Source organism: Toxorhynchites rutilus, chromosome 2, assembly GCF_029784135.1.
Source record: "Toxorhynchites rutilus septentrionalis strain SRP chromosome 2, ASM2978413v1, whole genome shotgun sequence".
Taxonomy (NCBI): domain Eukaryota; kingdom Metazoa; phylum Arthropoda; class Insecta; order Diptera; family Culicidae; genus Toxorhynchites; species Toxorhynchites rutilus.
Genome location: NC_073745.1, coordinates 332,818,409 through 332,839,751, shown reverse-complemented (window position 1 = coordinate 332,839,751; position 21,343 = coordinate 332,818,409). Strand labels below are relative to the sequence as shown.

Sequence of the window (21,343 nt, the reverse complement as noted above, 5' to 3'; positions counted from 1 at the left end):
AAGTGATCTATGGGAGGGGGAAGATAATTGAATTTTCATAAAAAAATATTGAAAACATATTTTTTTATAATCCAACACTGAAAAAAATCGATTTCAAAAACTAAAAGTCGATTTTCTCAAAATGGTCATATCAGATTTCGATGAAATGGTAGATAAGTAGTAGATTAATATGTGCCATACAACTCATTCATACATCGCAACTTGTGCATATTGAGGGCAAAAAAAATTTTCTAACAAAAACTTTTTCAATATTTTTTCTAGAAATTTTTTTTTGTGTACTGTTATACAAAAAAATTAATAGCAGGTATGGATTTACGGTGACCCTAAAGTTTTCAGTTTTCAGCTTGTTTTTGTAGTCAATATGTTTCGATTCAGAGAACAACGACAGCTCTCAAACAATAGCCATCTGCCAAAAATCTCTTGATCGGTCGGTCAGGGATCGAATAGTTGTTGTAGATTTATCAACATCAACAGTAATAGAGAAAATACGTTTACTGTGATATACTCATCCGTTGGATTATACAATGGAAATTTGTGAATCTTGTTTGGCAGTGATTTGGCACAATAGGTGTGTTCCAAAGAAAAAACGACGTATAGATGAGGATAAAACTAACCAAAGTATTGAAGATTCACAAGCTTAATCAAGTAGTCTGGAGTTCGATAATGCAGAAGGCACGTAAATGAGTAGCCGACCGATCAAGAAACTTTTAGCAGATGGCTATTGTTTGGGAGCTGTTGTTGCTCTCTGAATTGAAACATATTGTATTTGACTACAAATACAAGCTGAAAACTGTACCTTAGCACTCTAGGGCCACCATAAATTCATTTCTACCTGTTATTGATTCTTTTCTATAACTGTACACAAAAAAAAGAGAAAATTTTCGAGAAAAAATCTTGAAAAAGTTTTTATTAGAAAAACTTTTTTGCCTCAAATATTCCAAAGTTGCGATGTATGGAAGAGTTGTAGGACACATATTTATCTACCATTTCATAAAAACCTGAGATGACCATTTCGAGAAAATCGACTTTTAGTTTTCAAAATCGATTTTTTTTCAGTGTAGGATTTCAAAAAATATTTTTTCAGCATCTTTTTCCGAAAATTCAATTATTTTATAGCTCACTTTTTTGTAGAACTTACCATTTTCGAGTAAAAATATTTCATGAACAAATGGTCAACAATATTTGGCCCTTTCCAAATGGCCGGAAAACTAAGTATGACAAGTTGCTCAATAAGGTAAGGTCTCCACGCTCAGAAAGTTTTATGAATCTGTGAGAGGGTTATGTCAATCCCATAGATAGATAGTTGGTGCGAAATCCGTCAATACGCCTTGAACGTGTTCTGAGTGGCAAGCTCTAGAATACGCGTGACAACTGTGCAAGTCGGAAGAAATTTCTTTGAAGAAAAATCTCCTGGCCAGAACGTGAATCGGATTATGTGAGAAGCTAAGCTGATAGCCACTCGGGCACGGACACTCTTGTGTGTTCGTTGCATCAGTCAAAACGGGTGTTTCAATAAATCGAATGTTCATTTCCAATATCCTTACGGAGTGTTTTGTCACTTTTTTTTATTAAGTTTTCCTTTCTAATCTAAGCTTGGTTTTTGAAGGTTTGATCGGTTAGACAGCTTCAAATTTCAAAAACAAGTGTTTCGAGTGAGTATCAATTCGAGAAATTTGATATTGGCTAAGTAGATCGGGTAAAGAAGTAAGAAACTGTTTGAAGGATCCAGATAACTATGCTATGCTCAAACGGAAGTGAGAAAATCCATATTGTCAGCGAAGCTTAATCGATCCATTGTGAAATTAGCTCTAAATTTCGCCAGATCAGCTCCAATTTTAGATCGATTTAGATAGATATTCTAAAATAATAATATCATAGAGAAAAATGTTTGAAATTCGCCAAGCTTAACACGACACGTTAGTGGACCCGGTAAAATTTTGAATTATTTCGATATTTTTTTCAACTGTAGATTAAATTTTCTGATGAAAAAATCAATTTTATTTTTGAATAGTCAGATTCACGGATTCACGGCTCTTTGGCAAGATCTAAGGAAGAGTTCACCGTACTTCTCTTCTCGCAATTTTGTAGGTGGACTTATACTGCCGTTCTACGTATAGTTGTCCCATTTTCCAAAATCAGTAACTGAGAAAAAAGCAATTAAAGATTTATAGCATATTTGTCTACCAGAAGCTTTAAGTATTTCAGTTTAGCAATAAACCGAGCTTTTTATGAACAGCAAAGTATTGTCCAATGAAATGTGTAGGATTCCCCTCACTTGAGTCAATCAAGCTTGATTATAAGTTTCAAAATTCATGGTGGGACAGTTATGCCTAGAATATCAATATGGGACAATTGAACTTGATGTTGTTTTTTGAAATACTGGGAGCAAACAATAAATTTTTTTATGTTTTTCCGAAAGATTATGCATAAAAACATCGTTCTTTGAAGAAGGGAGTTAACTTGCAACACCTCTGCAGAATATAAATATCATTGTTAGTAGGCATTCACTAACATGGTTTACACGTGTTCTGTAAACTTTTTTTTTTATTTTTTTCGAGAATCAGTTCTTTCTTCCAAACCAGAAATGAGTGCATTAGCCCTGTTGAAAGCGAGGCATTAAATTCATGTACTTGAACCTATTCATTTATTATGGATCTACAAAAAATATATGGCGGGACAGTTATGTCTAGAATTTCAACATGGGACAATTCAGCTTGGTGTTATTTTTTTTTAAAGCTGGGAACAAACAATAACGTTTTTTGTGTTTTTCCAATAGATTAGGCATAAAAACATCGTTTAATGAATAAAAGTAAAAATTGTCCAATAGTAACATGGGACAACTATGCGTAGAACGGCAGTATAATGGTTGAGACTGTATTTTGTGCGACTGGGATGCTTAACCTGACATTCACATCTTGCAAGATGAACTTGTCAAATTATGCCAAACTGATATAGTGGCTCTCTGATTTTTACGAAAATTTGTAGTTTTGTTCCTTATTGTAAAATTTTAGACCCAAAGTAAATATGTTGAATTCAATTGAGTTCATTCAATCAATAATTTAATCACATCTAAGCCAACGGTAGTCCTACGTCAACCTTGCGGTTACATAATAGACACCCCATTCCGTTATGAGTTATCGCATATGAAAAACTAGCGTAGTTTTATAGTCTAGTTGTCTTAACGTTTCGGGAGAATTATTAAGTTTTGCTGGTCTTAAATTGTAGGTTATTTAGGTTATGAACAAATATTATTTGATTGGGAAATGTTGACTACAAGTCATTTTTTATTTGCAAAAATTGTGCATTTTACATGCATTTCACTATTAAATAAATATCAAATATTCTTCACCATATTTCGCCAGTGCAGTTCCCAAACCTCGGACTACATGGTTAGTCATTCAAAATGTACTACACTCTGTCCAACTTTTATAAGACCACCCTGATTCTATTTCGTTGCAACACAAAAGTTAGAATTTCAAAAAGATACATCCATACATTGTTGAATACTTAGAATAAAGTATATTTAACGTCAATTTCGTTCAAAAGAGCTGTTTGTTTATTTATTGTGCCTAAATATGATAATTTCAGCTGTCCAGTTTCTATAAGACCATTTCAAAATTATCATATATTATCGCGTAAATCACGCCAGTACCCCTTGAAACAATCAGGACCATCCAAATTGACTTTTTTTCGTCACTGAAGATAACCTATACATTGAGGAACTTTTCGTTATGGTATATAGCAAAATATATTCCTTTGGAAACATTCTTTGTCACAACATACCATGTCCCACTGTCGGTTTATGTGAGCTTTGGCGATACTCAGACGTCTTCCGATGTGAGATGGTGTATGATTAGGAGCCTTAAAATTTTGAAGTCCCTTTTTATGTAAGGATTTTTTACCAAAACTTGACACATTGTCACCCGAGTAACATTTAAATTGAAATATTGATTTATTTGTATAAGCGTTTGTAAGATATTCGAAGCTTTTCTAGCTATTTCCCGCTTATCCCGGTCAGAGAGCTTCGATTAACGTGGAGCTCTCTTTTGCTTCCCGTATCCTTGAGAATTTGCCAAATAGTTGAACACTACTTGATGGGATCGTCCAATCCGACTAGCAATTTCTCTGATACCAACATTTCCCATTGGCATTTTCCAGATTTTTTAATCAAAACAACTAAAACAACGGAAGATGTAACTGGTCTTATAGAAACTTGACACTTGAAAAATACAAAAAACATTCTTTGACGCTCAGCGCTTGCACACAACACATATGAAAATCATGCAATGTATGGTAGACACCAATACTTACACACTAAAATATAAATTAGAGTCTTGTTTGTTTACAATGACACAAAGCAGCAAGATCATCATCTGGTCTTATAGAAGTTGGACAGAGTTTATGTTGTGCACCTCTACTTTGAACTACTCAGAAGACTCACGGGTACTTAGAATTGAAATGGTGGGAAGATTCATTGATAATAGATCTTGTATGGGGGCAAGATTCTGTATCGCATTCTATGGTGAGTTTTATGAACTAGACTTTCCAATAACTGAGTAGAACAAATCATGAAAAAAAAATAAAAATTAAATTGTTGCAATACGAGAATTGCCGATGCATCCAGCAAAATGCGTTATTTGGTGCGGAAATGGCCCACTCATTTTAAACCTGTAAATTGGCCACCTACATCGTGCGATTCAACGTTTATAGACTACAGGGATTTTCAAATTCAACGCTCACGCAAAAAATCGAATATCTCCATATAAATTTTTTTTTCGCTCCGTCGATGGTAATACTGCATTCCCCACTTCGGGCCGATAATATTCGGTTACTCGTTCAGTCTGATCGGATGGTTTTTAGTGTAAACATGTACAATTTACAAGAACGTGTATTTTCAGTGATTTCGTGTGATTTCTCGTCGTCGATTACTTCCTCTGGGTATACGTGAAGGACCATTGCTATGTTAATAATCCACAAAATTTGGAGAAACTTAAAGAAGAAATAACTCGGATTTTCAACAGCATCGAAGTTGTAATGTTAGAGGTGTGCATGAAGAATTTTGTTCACCGTTTAAAACGATATCGAAAAGTCCTAAAATAAGCTTTTTTTTTCGTTTTTTTAAAAATATTTTTATTTTTGTTTGTTGTTTATTTGTTGATTCACATTTGTAGAAGTTATTTATATTTGTTGCGCGAGCGTATAATCTGAAAGACCCTGTACTTGTTGTGGGGTTACGTAAAGTCCCTCTTCTATACGGATGAACCAGCTAGACCGAACCAGCAACAATCTTCAAATCCGGCCGGCTTGGGTTCAATTTTAGCTGGCGTCATTTGGATTTTCTGAGTAGAAAAAGCTCTGGTTACATTGTCTTTCGGAAGGGAAGTGATGTCGTTATCCCGGCCCATGAGTTGTTGATTCTGATAGGCAGGAGTCGCCTCCCTGATGCCGATGATTGGCACTAAGCGTGGCGGAAATATACCTACGGAAAATAAGCGAAGATAAAGATGAAACAGCCAAAAATGTAATACTATAATACAGAAACAAAAATAATGTTTTTTTTTATTTTTATGAAATTCATTCCTAAACGAACAGCTTACGTGCTAATTTATAACTTTTTTCATAAACATGAACACATAAATTCAATAGTAATTACTATGAACCGTTACCGAACAACTGCACAGCTATTTTCGATCACTGCATAAATAAAAGTTACGTTACCCTCCCAATGGCTCCAATCGTCTATCCAAACCAACGATATTTTTGATTAATGAACTTGTTTTCAATTGCGGGGAGACATTTACACCCAAGTTACAAACGATCGCTGCAATCAGCAGGCGCTCATTTGCACTTTCTCGTGTGAACAAACAAGTGTATGTACCACCGATTGCCAATTGGCCGCAAAATGATTATCATCGGGAAACTTTCCTCCTCCTGTTGCTCTAGGGAGACGAGAGATGGGTGAAGCCGCAAGGGGTACTTTTTCTTTTAATTAATTTAATGAATATCTTTATTTGCAATTAATTTATTATGAGCTTACATGATCGTTATCTTAGATCGAGGTCGAACAGACCCATTCGTGGGGACTGGTTTGGGTTGGCAGCCCCATAGCGGATAGCGGTACAGATCCGTTCGATTCAACCGACTGAGAGAGTGTCAACATTTTGACGAATGGGGCCGATTCAAATTCCAAAAGCGTGATGATGAATACGATATGCATACGGTCCTCTTGCGAACCACGTAACATAGTTCGACGATTGCCGCCTAGTACGAGACCTCATAAAAATCTCGCTAGATGTGTGACATCTCAGAATGGCACTAAATAATAAGTTGTTTTTCTACAATAATAGCAGCAGAAACTGATGAGGTGGGACGATTCCACTCTCGCGTGTAATAAACTTGTGCTCCCTTGGCCGAGTGGTTAGCGTCATAACTAACATGCCGGGTGTTCGGGTTCGATTCCCGTTCTGGTCGGGGGAATTTTTCGTCAAAGAAATTTCCTCCGACTTGCACTGTGATCGCGCGTATTCTAGAGCTTGCCACTCAGAATGCATTCAAGGCGTGTTATTTGGCATAGAAATCTCAACTAAGTACAAATAAAAATGACGCAAGTAATACTACGTTGAGACGGCGAAGTTCCTCTAGGAACGTTAGTGCCATTGAAGAAGAAGAAGGAGAAGTGTAATAAACTTGGTAAATATTACAAGGGGGGAATTGGTACGACGGTGGTTCCATTTCCTCTCCCCCCACTGCCATAAACATTCGGGTGGCCATCCGTCGCGTACTTTACCGCGCGCGTTCACAATTTGCGTCGCGCGCTGTGGCAGTCGTTGCACTTTCCGGACATGCAACTTGCACTACTCGCAAGTAAGTAAGTACACACCTCTGAGGCGGCAGGAAGAACGAAAGAACGGAAAGGGCAAAATAAACGGCACGCGGCCATAAAGGAGCGAGGCATTCTCTCCATATACACATAACCCGACAGAATCGTCGAAACAAAAACCGAATACTGCGGGGAGGGAGCGGGTAGACGCTCAGCAAAAAAGAAAAGCCGGATCGCCCGTCAAGCAAAATAATTAAAATCATAAAAAAGTGTAAACCACGAATCTGACCGGCCGGTTTCTTCTTCCCCGTTAACCTTCTCACCCTCGACCAGAAGTTTGGTCGTCCCTTGCAGGTTGGGAATAATGCTTTTTTATGGCCGCTCACTGGGCCGAGCGTTGCTGTTAAGTGTTCAGTGTTCCCAGCAAGACTGTGTTAAATTTGCATTTTTTTAGGAAAATCCACAAAAATTCACAGATAGTTCTAAAATCTATTTCCATCAAATTCCATCAATGTTCCTTAAGGAACTTCGCAGTCTTAACGAAGTATTTCTTGTGTTGTTTATGTAGTTCTTAGTTTGGGTTCCCAGGCCAAAGAACACGCCTCGATTGTATTCTGACTACTTGCTGGTAGATGTAAGCGTGGCTGGTGTGTTTGACCTAGCATGACTACTCGAAGATTCCGTATCAGCTTCAGCCGGTGGGGGCTAATTTCGTAGAATCGGCATCTCAGGTTCGGTTTGTAAGTTTGTTCTCACTTCACACAGTTGGTCGATGTGGCGCTTGCAGATACTATGATTGACTAGCTGTAATCGATAGTGTAACTCTTCCCTAGATTCTCCAGTACACGGCCATAATTTAATTTCTCCTGGTTCAAGGAGTTGCCGGCAGCCACTCTCCCTATTTCGGAAATAGGTCTTACATTGCTATCTACTTTCACAGTGTTCGAAGAACCAGGCAATGTTCTTCTGTAGGGCCCTTGAACCATTGCCAGGCAACATTGGATCGAGAAGAGAGCAAATGTGGCGATTAAATAAGTAACATTGACACTTGTCTGTCACTGGGTGGATAGTCTTTCAGAAACTCACAAAAATCCCGCATAGTTAACCGTGCATACCTGAATTTTCGCAGCGTATATCTTTCATTTTGTACTAGAAAGTCTGGACGAATCTTTATACTGGACCATTCGTCGCTGAGTTTTACGGCGCGCCCATTTTATAGAAGATGAAATTCAACTAAGGTGAACTGCACGTCGTGGTAACTGACAAAGTCGCAAGCTATTCTATTGGTGGCGAAAAATTCTCTACATGCATCATTTTTAGTAACAGTTCGGCTGAAAAGTTCATAAGGTTGACGTCTAGATGGCGCCAAAACTCTACTTGACTATCACAAAGCATGGATACGTGTCAAAATTTGACAACAATCGGACGATTGGTTCGTGAGTTACAGCATTGAGAGTGAAGCAACTTTTGTTATTGTGAAAAAAATGGAAAAATCACAAATCAATGAAAACGATGGTCAAATTGCATGAATTGGGCTTCGAATTGCTTCCGCATCCACCGTATTCTTCAGATCTGGCCCCAGCGACTTTTTTCTGTTCGCAGATCTGAAGAGAATGCTCGCTGGCAAGAAATTTAAGACCGATGATGAAGTGATTACCGAAACTGAGGCCTATTTGGGAAAAACCGAAAGAGTACTATAAAAATGGTATGTTACCTTATAAACTTTGCGGCCGAACTGTTATGAGTCCACGAAAATGATGATGTATTTTCCAATGAATGTCCCCGCGTCAAGATGGCAAGACGCGCAATTCTTGACCAACTCCTCGATGTCTCAGTCAATTCGGTTGTTGTGAATCTTATTTTACTGCGCTTTTCGCGCTTAATGCCACATGCAAGCATACAAAAGGAATAAAGGAAAGGGTTGCCCCTGCACTCACCAGATTTGCCTTCCAGTTTCCGTCGGCCAGGTCGTCATCAGTTGACCAAATCTGCGCTCGTCTGCGGAACTTCCGCGATGTTATTCGCGAGCACCACCTGCGCGCAGGTAGTGGGGAACTCGTTCTCGATTAAGCTTTGATGATGCGGGGATTTTTCCACGTGAATCTATCCAGCGGGGCAAAGTTCATCGATCTGAACCAAATTATGCTTTTTGGAAAGCTTACGCAACGTACCATAGCGTACCTACGGGGATTTTTAACGTTCCTCAATAGTTTCGGAGTTATATAACTTTTTAAGTGCGCGCTGGAGTAAATTTTGATCGTCCATAACTTCTTAACGGATTGACACAGAAACACCGAAATAGCAAATATCGAATGTACCAAAATTGTACTTTAAGAAAATGTGTGGGTTTTGTAACTTACTTAAAAAATTAACATACTTCTCTTATTAAAAATTCTTAAACATCTTCATATGTGTTATATGACAACAGATTCGGATTCCTAGTCGAATTCTAACCGGATTTCATGTATATATGTCTATACTTAAGTGATAGTAACAGTATTCATGATAAAAATGTGTGGTACTCTTGAAATATTTCAATGAGGCAATTGAATTAATCTAATTTGTCATTTTTTTAATCGACACATTCACAAGACGTTAGATTAGATCAATTCTAATGATTTTGATCCTGTTCTGTGTAATATCTCCGAATTCGCTGAAAAAATCTTTTTAGAGACCCGTTTCGACATTACAATTTCATTCTGAAGACCAATTGGTATTTATATGATACATTCAAGAAAAGCTCATTGAACTGCACATTCGAAGCAGGAAAACTAATGATAGATTATCCGCAAACAGAAAGGTTAGGCCACGTACAACGTACCTTCCTAGTTTTGGCTGAAATGTGTATGCGAACTTATAAATTTTTCATGAAATATTTCAATCAAATATACCATCTAGTATTTTATATTGAGTTGTTGGAAAAAAAGTCTTCAATTTTTATGTCCGAGGCATAGAAATTTACGTTAGATCATCCCCAATCAGAATTGGTATGTCACATGCAACGTACCTCGTTAGTTTTTGGTAAAATTACAAATTAGATTAATTCAATTGCCTCATTGAAATATTTCAAGAGTACAACATATTTTAATCATGAATACTGTTACTTTCACTTGATTATAGACATGTGGATTCAATTATTTTAATTGAGACTTTCGTGGGATCGGAAATCGATTGTAATAACACGCGTAGATGTTCGAGATAAAAAGAACTAGTTTATTTTCTACACGCTCTCTTCTTATATAGAAATTGGAACAATCATGGAATTCTCGTCTATAGTCCTGACCATCAAAAGGGTTATAGTAAGGCAGAACAATTGTATATTCAATTTGAACAAATTGATTCGCATTCGTATGGAACCTAAAGCACTTTCGTGTGCGACAAAAAGTGTTGCACTTCGGATGTCACACAGGGGCTGCAACGGTATCTCAGATGGCACTACAGACATATATACATGAAATCCGGTTAGAATTCGACAAGGAATCCGAATCTGTTGTCATATAACACATATGAAGATTTTTCAGAATTTTTAATAAGAGAAGTATGTTAATTTTTGAAGTAAGTTACAAAACCCACACATTTTCTTAAAGTACAATTTTGGTACATTCGATATTTGCTATTTCGGTGTTTCTGTGTCAAGCCGTTAAGAAGTTATGGACGATAAATTTTTTTTTTTTTTTTTTTACCTGTATTATAGTGATTTTCAACTCATTTAGCTGGTTCGTCACTTGTACCATTTTTGGAAGAATGTCGGGAGTGAGAATTGAACTCGTGACCTTCAGCGTGAGAGGCATGGATGTTACCACTACGCCAGATCGCCTCCACGCGATCAAAATTTACTCCAGCGCGCACTTAAAAAGTTATATAACACCGAAACTATTGAGGTACATTAAAAATCCCCGGAGGTACGCTATGGTACGTTGCATAAGCTTTCCAAAAAGCATAATATGGTTCAGATCGATAAACTTTGCCCCGCTGGATGATTGACGTGATTTTTCCTGCTTGCTGCTCGGCAGCTCTGTGCCGTGAAATCCGCCACGACACGAGCCCGTGAGGGGGCATTGTGAGGGTCATCCACAACTAGATTCGGATTTATAGTTTATAGTTCTTCAAGCACTCCAAGCTGGGGAAAAAGTAATCCATTATTTTCTCGATAGCTGATTGTAGTGGTTGATATCATCGATCCAAAAAATTCAAGTTTAGGCTCGCTGTAAAGATTATATTTCACACTAAAACAAATTCTTTAGCCGTTTTTTGTTTGTTCAATTCAGTTGTGATTTACAGGGAGTTTACAATGGAAGTCAACAAAGAGAAAATTCGGTACATTTTACATTTTTTATTTTATAAAAGCGAAAATGCAAGCCAAAACGCTGTAACTGTGAACGGTGTTTATGGTGCCGATACTGTAACGGAAAAATGTGTGCATCTTTTTTTGCAGACTTATCTCACTTCTTAACTAGCTTAACTAACTTAACAGAATTTTCACCTGCCCCCGGGCTTCTGAATGCCAAAGGGGGGCTAGGCTTTGCAGAATGCACGTATCTGCATGCTCGTGCTTTTTAGTCCTGATCGAGGGATTGTCGGACAATCGCGCAGGTGGTAAGGTTGACCGACTTTTGCATGTCGGCTCATTCCTTCTCCATGTTCAACACCTTTAGCGCTTCCAGAAGAGAGTCTTCGGGACAATTTCAGTTCCAGAGAGAACAACTGGAACAATTCTTGGGACCTCTCTTAGCCCCCACAGTTCCTTGAGCTTGACGGCCAATGGTCGGTACTTTCAAATTTTGCGAGCGTGGGTCTTCTCCAGATACTGTGGAATCAGTGGAATAGCGACACCGATGATGGTGACGTGTCGGTCGCTTTTGTCATACACCATAATATCTGGACGGTTGTGGTGGATCGAAAGGACGGTCAGAACAGTGCGATACCAGTACAGCTCGAAACGGTCATTTTCCAGGACCAGTGCAGGCAGGTACCAGTAGTTGGGTACGTTGTCTTCCAATAGACCACATTGGAGCGCCAGTCGTCGATGGACAATGCGGGCCACTTTGTTGTGGCGCTCGGTGTAGGCTGCGTTGGCCAAAATGGGACAGCCTCCCATACTGTGCTCTATGTTTTCACCTGGTTGATGACACATCCGGCCAATGTCATCAACGTCTTGATGCCAGACGTACCGCCTGCAGTTTCTTGTCGGCATTATCCTGTCCTGGATGGGTATCATGTCGGCTTCTACTACTGAAGAGAGTTCACCACGCGTTAGCCACATATTAGATGCGGCCTTGTCGACGTGTGGCCGGTCCAGTTGATGGGGGTGGGCACCATGCACTTCCTTCTGCTTCCAAGCTGCAATCTTCTCCTCCACTGTCTGCAGATTGCAGTTGAGTTGGTAAGATCAAACTAAGTTTGTAGACAACTTTTATATGATCTAGCAATATTTTATTTAATTTGAAAATTAGTTGACAACAATAACACATGCCAAAGTCATATTATATGGGTTTCGCAAAAAGCTGCAGTACAAACCATCCGCACTTTAAATTTAAATAAAGCATAGTATAAACATTGTAATAATATGGTTACAATTTTATTATTTCTCTACATGTCCTAAGTTACACTTAGGTGCCTATTCTATGAAGTTTCTTTTAAAAATCCTATTCAATTTGAACGAAGAAAGTGTCACCCATATTTGGGTGACGGGGCGACGAATGTGTTAAGAGTGATTCTACACTTACCGACAGCATTTCTTCTTCTTGTATGGCGTTCCCTGTGGAACTTTTGTCGTCTCAACATATGCATTAACTAGCGTCATTCATTAATACTTAGTTGAGATTTCTTAAGCCAAATAACACGCCTTGAATGTATTCCGAGGGGCAAGCTCTAGAATACGCGTGACCACAGTGCAAGTCTGAGGAAATTTCTTTGACGAAAAATCCTCCGGCCAGAACGGGAATCGAACCCGCACACCCGGCATGATAATGTGAGACGCTAACCACTCGGCCACGGGTGCACCCTACCGACAGCATTTATCAGAATCAAAGAAGAAGAGACGACTTGGAAGATGGCAACACTCTATTATCCCCAAACTTTCGATGAGATCACGATTATATTGAATATACGTTGAATACGTTGGTAATGTTGAATATTGAATGTACGAGTTAGCGCAACAGCAGTCAGCCACTCACAATAAATAAAATGCGAGTCATCACAATATCAATCTGCGAAACATAAACATTCACACGCTGCATCAACGACCACGATATCCGGACCGTTCCCGATAATATAAACATAAACATCAGGCCACCCAGAGCGTTCTCATCAAATATGCTGAATTAGGATAAGTTCAAATATTGTAAATTATTGCATTAAAGGCAAGGATAATCTTTGTGAAGAGTCAGTTCAGTTCTGAGTTATAATTCAAATAGTGAATAAAGGAGCTTCACTCCGAAATTTATTTTTTTTCAATAACTTAAGTACGAAAAGTATTAACCATACGTTGAATACATTGGTAATGTCGAAAAATGCTATGAAAAAATTAAACTAGCTACCGATTGAAATGTTCGGAAAGGTGCTATTACAAGGTGCTATTACAATTACTTAAGTTTAAGAATCCCCTGTAAGATGATGGTCTCTTATAGTCTTCTACTAAATTGAATAAACGAAATAAAAAGGCAACCGATCATTTAATATTTTTATTGCGACGGTTTTATTAGTAAGAATTTTTGTGTACATTTTTGAACATCGATACAAGGAAACCAAAAAATGTCGAGTTTTTCGTTTTAATGTTGGGCTATATATGTGATTTTTTGTTTTTAAAAGTACGCTATTGAAAAACAGAAAGTATTAATTATAAAAGGTTCCGAATTCAACCGCTAACACTTCAGTTCAGTTTATATAACAAATATTTTTTTCGAGGGCGGAGTATTGAAAGAGATTTTTGGATTGCTGAACAGTTACAAAAACTCAATTTAAAAGCAATTGTCCTCAAAGTTCTACGATAAGTTTCCGTCCGTGTCTCTAGGCACGAACATCACGGAAGAAAAATTGTTAGTGGGAATGGGTAAGAAGAACCAGGATTCACTTTCGTCATATGATCCTGAAAACGAAATTCAATTGGGCGGAACGAGATTTTAGGAATTGAAATTTTGGTATTTTTTTGACCTTTTAAGGTCGCTGAGAAAACTCATTCAAAAACATTCAAACTATATATTTTTATTCACCAATCGTATTACGTTTCGAAGTTTTCAATGCATTCGGCACAAAAGTCACTTGTAATTCCTCATTCTGCAAGATACTGCAACATACGTTCAAAAACGCTTCCGTGAGCGGGTGACTATTGATCAGAAATGAGGATCCGGCGGTAGAAATGAAGAAAATTTAAATTCTAAGAGGAATGCAATAATCTGAATGATTGAGCAAACACTAAACCATCCCGTGTGAGAGATGGTCCAAGAGGTTAAGGTGTCATCATCTTACGTTCAAAAAGTTTTGAAGTTAGATATAACTACACCTCATTAGAACATGACAAAATCATCGATTTTAATATTTTTGTATAGACAATATTCAAATAATTCAACCGTTGTTCGTTTTTCCAATCAAAACTTATTTATTTTCGTTGTTATATGACAGATAGCGCTACGTCCGTTTCATCGAACATTCATCTATACATGCACAAGTAACCTCAATTTGTCTAAAGTCAGGTATTTTTGAATGAATTATTGAAGTACTTCACATCACACTCGCTCGAATTATAAAAAGACAATCACGTTATTGTCTTCAATTCTGATGAAACAAAAGCTGAGAGGAGAGCAGCTGTGTAGATTTATTGCGCAAGTGCTGCTGGAATCATAGTAAGCGACTGCACAGTGACGCGAGAGAATGTGATTCGAAGAAAAAACAATAATCGAAAATTCATCTCTGACACACACGAACGACTGCAATTTCTACGACACAATCAACAAAAGCGGCGTGACGAAGAATACATTACCTTGCGAGAAGCTATCATGAGCAAAGCCGACACAGTCTTTGCTATCGCCAGGCCTAAAATGCATTATCATGACATTATAGCGCGCGTGTTCAAACAACGAATGAAGTCCGGTCGGATTCGCTCCTATTGTCAGACACAACTTGCAACTTGCCACTTGCAGGGAATGTGTTATGTACTATGTATCATAGATCAAAAGAGAGCTAATTTTTTTTTAAATTTTCGTGTTAAAAGCGTGATTACACCCATTGCAGAATTTACAGAAAGCAAGGGTTATTCCGTGATCCATCCGTAACAGATGGAACGTGAAAAACGAGAAAATTCGTGATCGGTCCGCAACAGATGAGACGCGAAACACGAGAAAACTCGTGAGCGGTCCCTCATATGTTAATGGAACACAAGAGTCACAAACGTTTCACTCTGGTCTTGTGAATCCCAATGCGCACCATCATTTCTGGCAGCATGAAATTCAAACACACTTCCGGTCAAATCGTTTCATTCGTTCTATTTTATCGATCACATTCGATTAATTTTACATTTAACATTTAAACACACTTACGATGCATTAGTTATTTTTTATTTAACAAACCAAATTTTTCACCAGAAATAATTTATATGGCAGAGCAACGTTTGCCGGGTCAGCTAGTAGGAAACATAATAAATAAATGTGTGTATTTGGAATCAAAATCCATCCATTAATTCAAGAGATGTTAACGAGCAAAATACCTTTTCCATCCAAAACGTTGAAATAGCCGCCTTTATTGAAATGTTAGAAGTTCCTCTACCTCTGAACTAACCTGTGTTAAGAATTGATTAACATTCCCTTTTTATTTAGCACGATAAGATTCTTTTTGCATCGATGTTTGTATTGGACCTTCAGCATACTTTTGATCGCTTCTCACTACGTGTAGGCCAGTTTACCTTTCAATTAGTCTGTCCTTGAATTGTTGAAAACCTTGATTGTTTTTCATGTTAAGAGCCCTACTAAGTTCAAAAACGTTTTTCTATACATTTTCCGCATTCCGCAAACCATAACCGGCAAAACACTGGCGACAGAAAAAGGTTCGGGAAGCCTGATCTGGAACCACTGCCGCAAACCGGTCAACCTCCTTGCAGGATGACGCGTTGCTCAGCTGAGACTGAGACGCGAACAGTCAGTCCTCGGCTCAACCGGTAACTGTACTCGGTGGCGCAAGACGGCATAAAGGTGAACGGTAATCGCCTTTTTTATACATTTATATGTACCCATCCACCAATCTCTTCCCCCTCGTCATCCCTTTGGTGCAGCCAAACCGAACCGCTGGGAAGTGGCAATAAAAATGCTTCTTAGCGCGACTTACTTCCCGAGCGAGGATAAGAAGACCGGGTGGTGCGTAGGATGGTCCGGGGAGTGAGTTCTCTATTGCATCATCATATCATCACCGGCCGGTAGGGTCACCATGGTCGTTTCTCCCATTAGCGCGCGATGACTTCTGGCTCGAAGGAAGGGAAAAGATGAATTATTACCAAGTTCTGTAGGATTTGCGCGCGCGGCAGTGGATTCGCGTGGTGATTTATACCTCTGAACGAGTTATTCATTCGTGTGCTAATAAACGAGCGAAACAAATTGAGTTTGTTAGTATTACGTACTTCACTCGGTCGGCAATTGACAACACAATTGACGCCATTTATGTCCAACTAATCGAACTTCCAGCGCAGACTTCCTGCAAATTGCAGAAAACATCGGAAACAAACAAGTCTCGGAAATTGCAAATCGTTGCATGGCACTTCCTCGATTAGAAACAACGAATAGCAGTCAGACCGATGAGAACAGCATGAAAGTGCATCATAGCATAATTGCACTCTCGACGTCGTCAGCTTTTGTGGCGGGAATGGATGGGTCGGTTGGGGGGGGAGGCAAGTGGAGGAAACCACACTTCATCAGAAAGTGCATATACGTGTTCGGGAAAGGATGAATGAAAACTAGCTATAAATATCGTTCCACATTTCACACATTCCAAGGGGTTTTTCCCTATCCGATTGTGGCAAGGATTCTTGACATCGGTTCTGGCTACTGGAGAGAAGGTTGCGAAAGGGGTGGCAATAAAAAAAGAGGTAAAAACGGTCTGACGTTCGCGCCAGTTTGCAGAAGTGATTTGTTAACATTTCACTTTCCGTTCTTTGCTACCGTTCGGTTGCAGCAACTTTTTCCTGTGTTTTTTTTGTGCTCCTCCAACCATAAGGATAATGAGAATTTAAATTGAGATTTTATCTCTCCGCTTTCACTTGCGCGATTTTTCCTTTGCGGTGGAAAAATCATGCTCCATTTCGGTGGGGAGGGAATTGGGGTTGGCACGAGAATCACGACACCTTTTCTTTTCAACCGGTGATTTACAATGCTCAACTATGAAACTGCATGTCGGAAGAGGCGGTCTACGAGTTGCTGTGGAATCCGAACAGGAGGGTGGGAAGATGTAATGCCAAGCACACATATTGGGGGAGACAAGGATGTACAAGTTCTACGAAATGTAATCTTCTAGTGGGCGGACCACATAAACTGCAAGTCCGGAAGAGTCTTCATGCTACACTAGTACAGGAACTCGCTTTGAGGCCGATCTTCAAACAGGAGCAAGAAAGCAAAAGAGTTCCGCACTCGGTTTCATTTTCAAAGGGGCGACCACAAGTGGTGGAGGCATGTTGACTTACAAGAAAGTGGTTTGCAAGTGTAGCTTGACGAAAAATCTAGGTTTTCCATCGCTTTTCCCCACTGAACCAGATTTTCACGTGGGGTTGGTGCGGCTTGGATCGGGCCTTACCCGTCTCGCTTCTCTCCGCTCCTCTGCGCGCTGCATGCTGCACACTGCGCTAATGACGACGAGATGGAAGTGTGTGAGAATGAAAAATTAGGGCAATATTCATCGCCGGCAGGCCGGGAGCTTTGTTTTTCGTGTTGAGGAAGGTTCGGTTTCGTGTTCAAGTGTGTATTTCAACTGACCGGTTTTGAGGGCTCTTCGCGAAATAATGACTCGCGGAGATAGCGGCGGAAAAGTTTAATCTACCGCACGAAAACTGTCTTCAAAGGGTTGCCACGGGTTACGTGTTTCGAAGGTTGTGTCAAGTCTGTATTTGAGTATTCGTGTTTGTAGGTTTGCAATGAATTATGTTTCTTAACACACGCTACCATAAGAACAACTTTTCCTTAAATTGTATTCTATCCCCCAAGCAAGGCATCAAAGAGTTTACAAGATGTTTTTTCTAGTTTGAATTTTGCATGACATCAATTTCTGCTGAAGCGTTCTGGAGAAAAAAAAATGGGATGGTTATATCTAAAACGTGAAAATCTGGTTCAGTTATATCTGATATAACCGCATGGTTGACGTGGGACTACCTTTGTCTTAGTAAGCATTTGTATTGTATTGATTAAATTATCGATTGAATGAAACAATTTTCGAATTCAATTCAATTCAACATATTAGCTTTGTAAGTAAAAAGTTTGAACAGTTGCCATGTGAGATCGATTCATAAATTGTAATAGATTATGTTCTTCGTCACAAGTAAATTTGATGACCCTCCTTTTACGTTTGATATGACGTCTAGGACTACCAAAATATGTGAACGGAAGAATTGTCAAACGATCATTGTATTTTAAATTTCACTCTGAAATTATTGCATGCATGTTTACGTAATTCTCGAACCGCGAAAATTCTTTCACCTCTAGTATCTGAAATGACGATTTTCCCAGGCTTCTCAATTCAGAAGTACATCACTGTTTTGAAATTCATCTTAGGGTGGATTGCTCGGTGGGAACAACAATACCCCCAACTTGTATGTATTTGCAAAGCGGATTCACATTGATTTTGAAGTCCGTGTTAGGGAAACATAGCTCGGTGGGAACAAAAATACCCCCAACTTACTCGTACTGCACGCCCAACATCATTGGACTCTGAAGTGCGTTTTCCTCTTCTGGAAATTTAATTAATTAGATCCATTGTCCTTAAGTATTACTTTAACCAGCAAACTAAGAAGCAAAAACTTGCAAAATGTTATTGTGTAGACAAATCATTTTCAACAAAACCCGTTTCTTCAAAAAATGGTTTATTTTAAATTATTTTTTACTGGTAATTTATTGGTAATGAAATTTTCATTACCGGTTATTGAAATTTTGGCACGGTAATGCAATCCCTAGTTCCTGCAGACCCTGTCGATAGGAATTGCTTCTTTGTATCCGAAGAATTGCTATTTAGAGCGGCGCACAAACTTAAGTTAAGCCAGGACCCGACGATCTATCAGTTATTGTTTTGAAACGATACATTCAATTATATCAACGCCACTCCTGAAGATCTTCAGACTTTCAATGGATCGAGCAAAATTCCCTGCAGAATGGAAGAAATCATACATGTTTCCAGTTTTCAAAAAAGGTGAGAAACGGTCTGTAAGTAACTGCAGAGGCATCAGTTCGTTGTGTGCTGGCTCTAAATGGCTGGAAATAATTGTGAGTGAAGTAATTCGCTTCCACTGCAGGAGTTACACTGCACAAGAGCAACATGCGCTCGTACAAGGCAGGTCTGTTGATACAAATTTGATGGAGTTCATCATGTTTCGCATTGACAATACTGGATCCGGTCACCAAGTTGATGTCATCTACACTGATCTGGAATCAGCTTTTGATAGGATTGTTTACCACGTTGCCAAACTCGCATTTTCTAGTAACCTTTGCCGTTAGTTGGAATCATACCTGAAGGATAGAACGCTGCAAGTCAAAACAGGTTCTTCGTTGTCGGATGTTTTCGTGAACGAAACAGGTCAGCAATCTCGGTCCCTTGCTATTTGCGCTATTTTCAAACGATGTCACTGTACCACTTGATGGAAGGTGCGAGCTGATATATGCTAACGACCTGAAAATATACATCGTTGTGAAAAGTTTAGACAATCGCTACTTTCCTGCCATCACTATCGTATCCTAGATTGATATGTTGGAACCAACAATCTGCCGTAGCCTAAAAAACCAATAGATAGCTTGGATTTATGTTCAAGATTGCGAGAGAGTTCGATAATCCGCACTTTTCCACAATCATGTGGTCGCCATACCACAATACGCCCTTCGAATAACCCGCAGAAAGAAGAAAAATGGTTAAAGCTGTTATGGCAGCTAAAATTCTCACGTCTGATGTGGGCAGCCCAATATTACTGGAATCGTTGCAAGCAAACGTGTTACCCCGGAATCTTCGTCAACGCAACGGATTTCTGCGTAAGCCACAGAACCGTTCGGATTTCACAAAAAAACACTGTTTCAATCTATGTGTTAAGCGTTTAACGAGTTTTACCATTTGTTTGAATTCGATGAGTCCTCACCGGTGTACAAACTGCAAGTGCTTCATCTGCTTAGCTTATCTAGATAATTTGAAGTGACCCCAAATATGTTTAATGTCTTATTTGTTTATATTTTAACCTAGTATTTGTTGGCCCATACATGTATTTGTAGTGTTTCTTTGGAGTAGACTAAAGTACGATGAATGTATAAAATAAATAAATAAAAAATAAATGAAGAAATAAATATTTTTCCACGGTAAAAACTTCACAAGAGACCCCTGCAAGATCAGAATGTGATAAGGTATATCAACTTTAGTAAACAGAACATTGTAAGTCGTTATTCACGACTGCCCACTTTGCCCCCAAACATCAAAGTAATTTGAAATTACTCTCCAAGAATATGTGAACAGTCGTACAAACTGATGATTTTTCGAAGATATCAGAATGAGTAAACTAAATTCTACGAGAATTTCCTTAAATACGATGCGCATGAAACTATGGTCGGATGACTACCGAGTGAGCGATACCTGTTTTTATTTATATTTGACATGCGACAGCTATACTGAAGTACAGAGTGACTCAAAAGTCATGAAAATCTTCTAACATATAGATGACCACTTTGCCCTCACTACCCCTAAAGCTTGTATTGAGCTGAGTGAATAATCGCAAAATGAGTCGCAAAAAGCCAATCTGATTTTTTTTCAAATTAACTCTCAGCCTTAACATATAGTGTTGGCTACTTGGTGTCTAGAGCGAAATGTGGAGAGAAATCACGAAAATTATGATTTATATCCTTGTCTGGCTGCCGCTTACTAATAAACCTGAACAATTCTTTTCTACGCCAGCATATTTTCTTGGCGGCTATTCAGTTTTGTTTACTAAAAAAAGTTAACCATTCCAGTCTCGTCTTCAATAGATTAACCCTCTACAACCTAACCCCGCCTTTAGATTACGTCTTTCGGGAACATATTGGGGTACAAATTGAAAATCGAGTACATCGTGAAAATTGTCCAATTTCAATCGCTTATTCCTCAGTCAATTCATGAAGGATTGATGACATTTTTGCGGCAATCGATTTCGGCACTCCATAACAATTTTTTATATTGAAGAATATAATATATGTCATGAAACTAACTATCGAACAATTGAAAAATCTCAACCCCTATCCTAACGGAAATACCCACTTCTGATTGGCCGAAATTGACGACACATGCGGCGGGTCCCTAACAGAGACATCAAAACCAAGCTGCCTGGGGAAA

The 21,343-nt window shown here is 38.8% G+C and overlaps 1 protein-coding gene across 3 annotated transcripts in view; it reads left to right on the top strand.

The window, feature by feature from the left end:
• Window positions 1–21,343, top strand: part of LOC129767236 (uncharacterized) — a 222,847-nt gene that overhangs the window by 38,664 nt on the left and 162,840 nt on the right. The gene's annotated exons all lie outside the window — the stretch shown is intronic.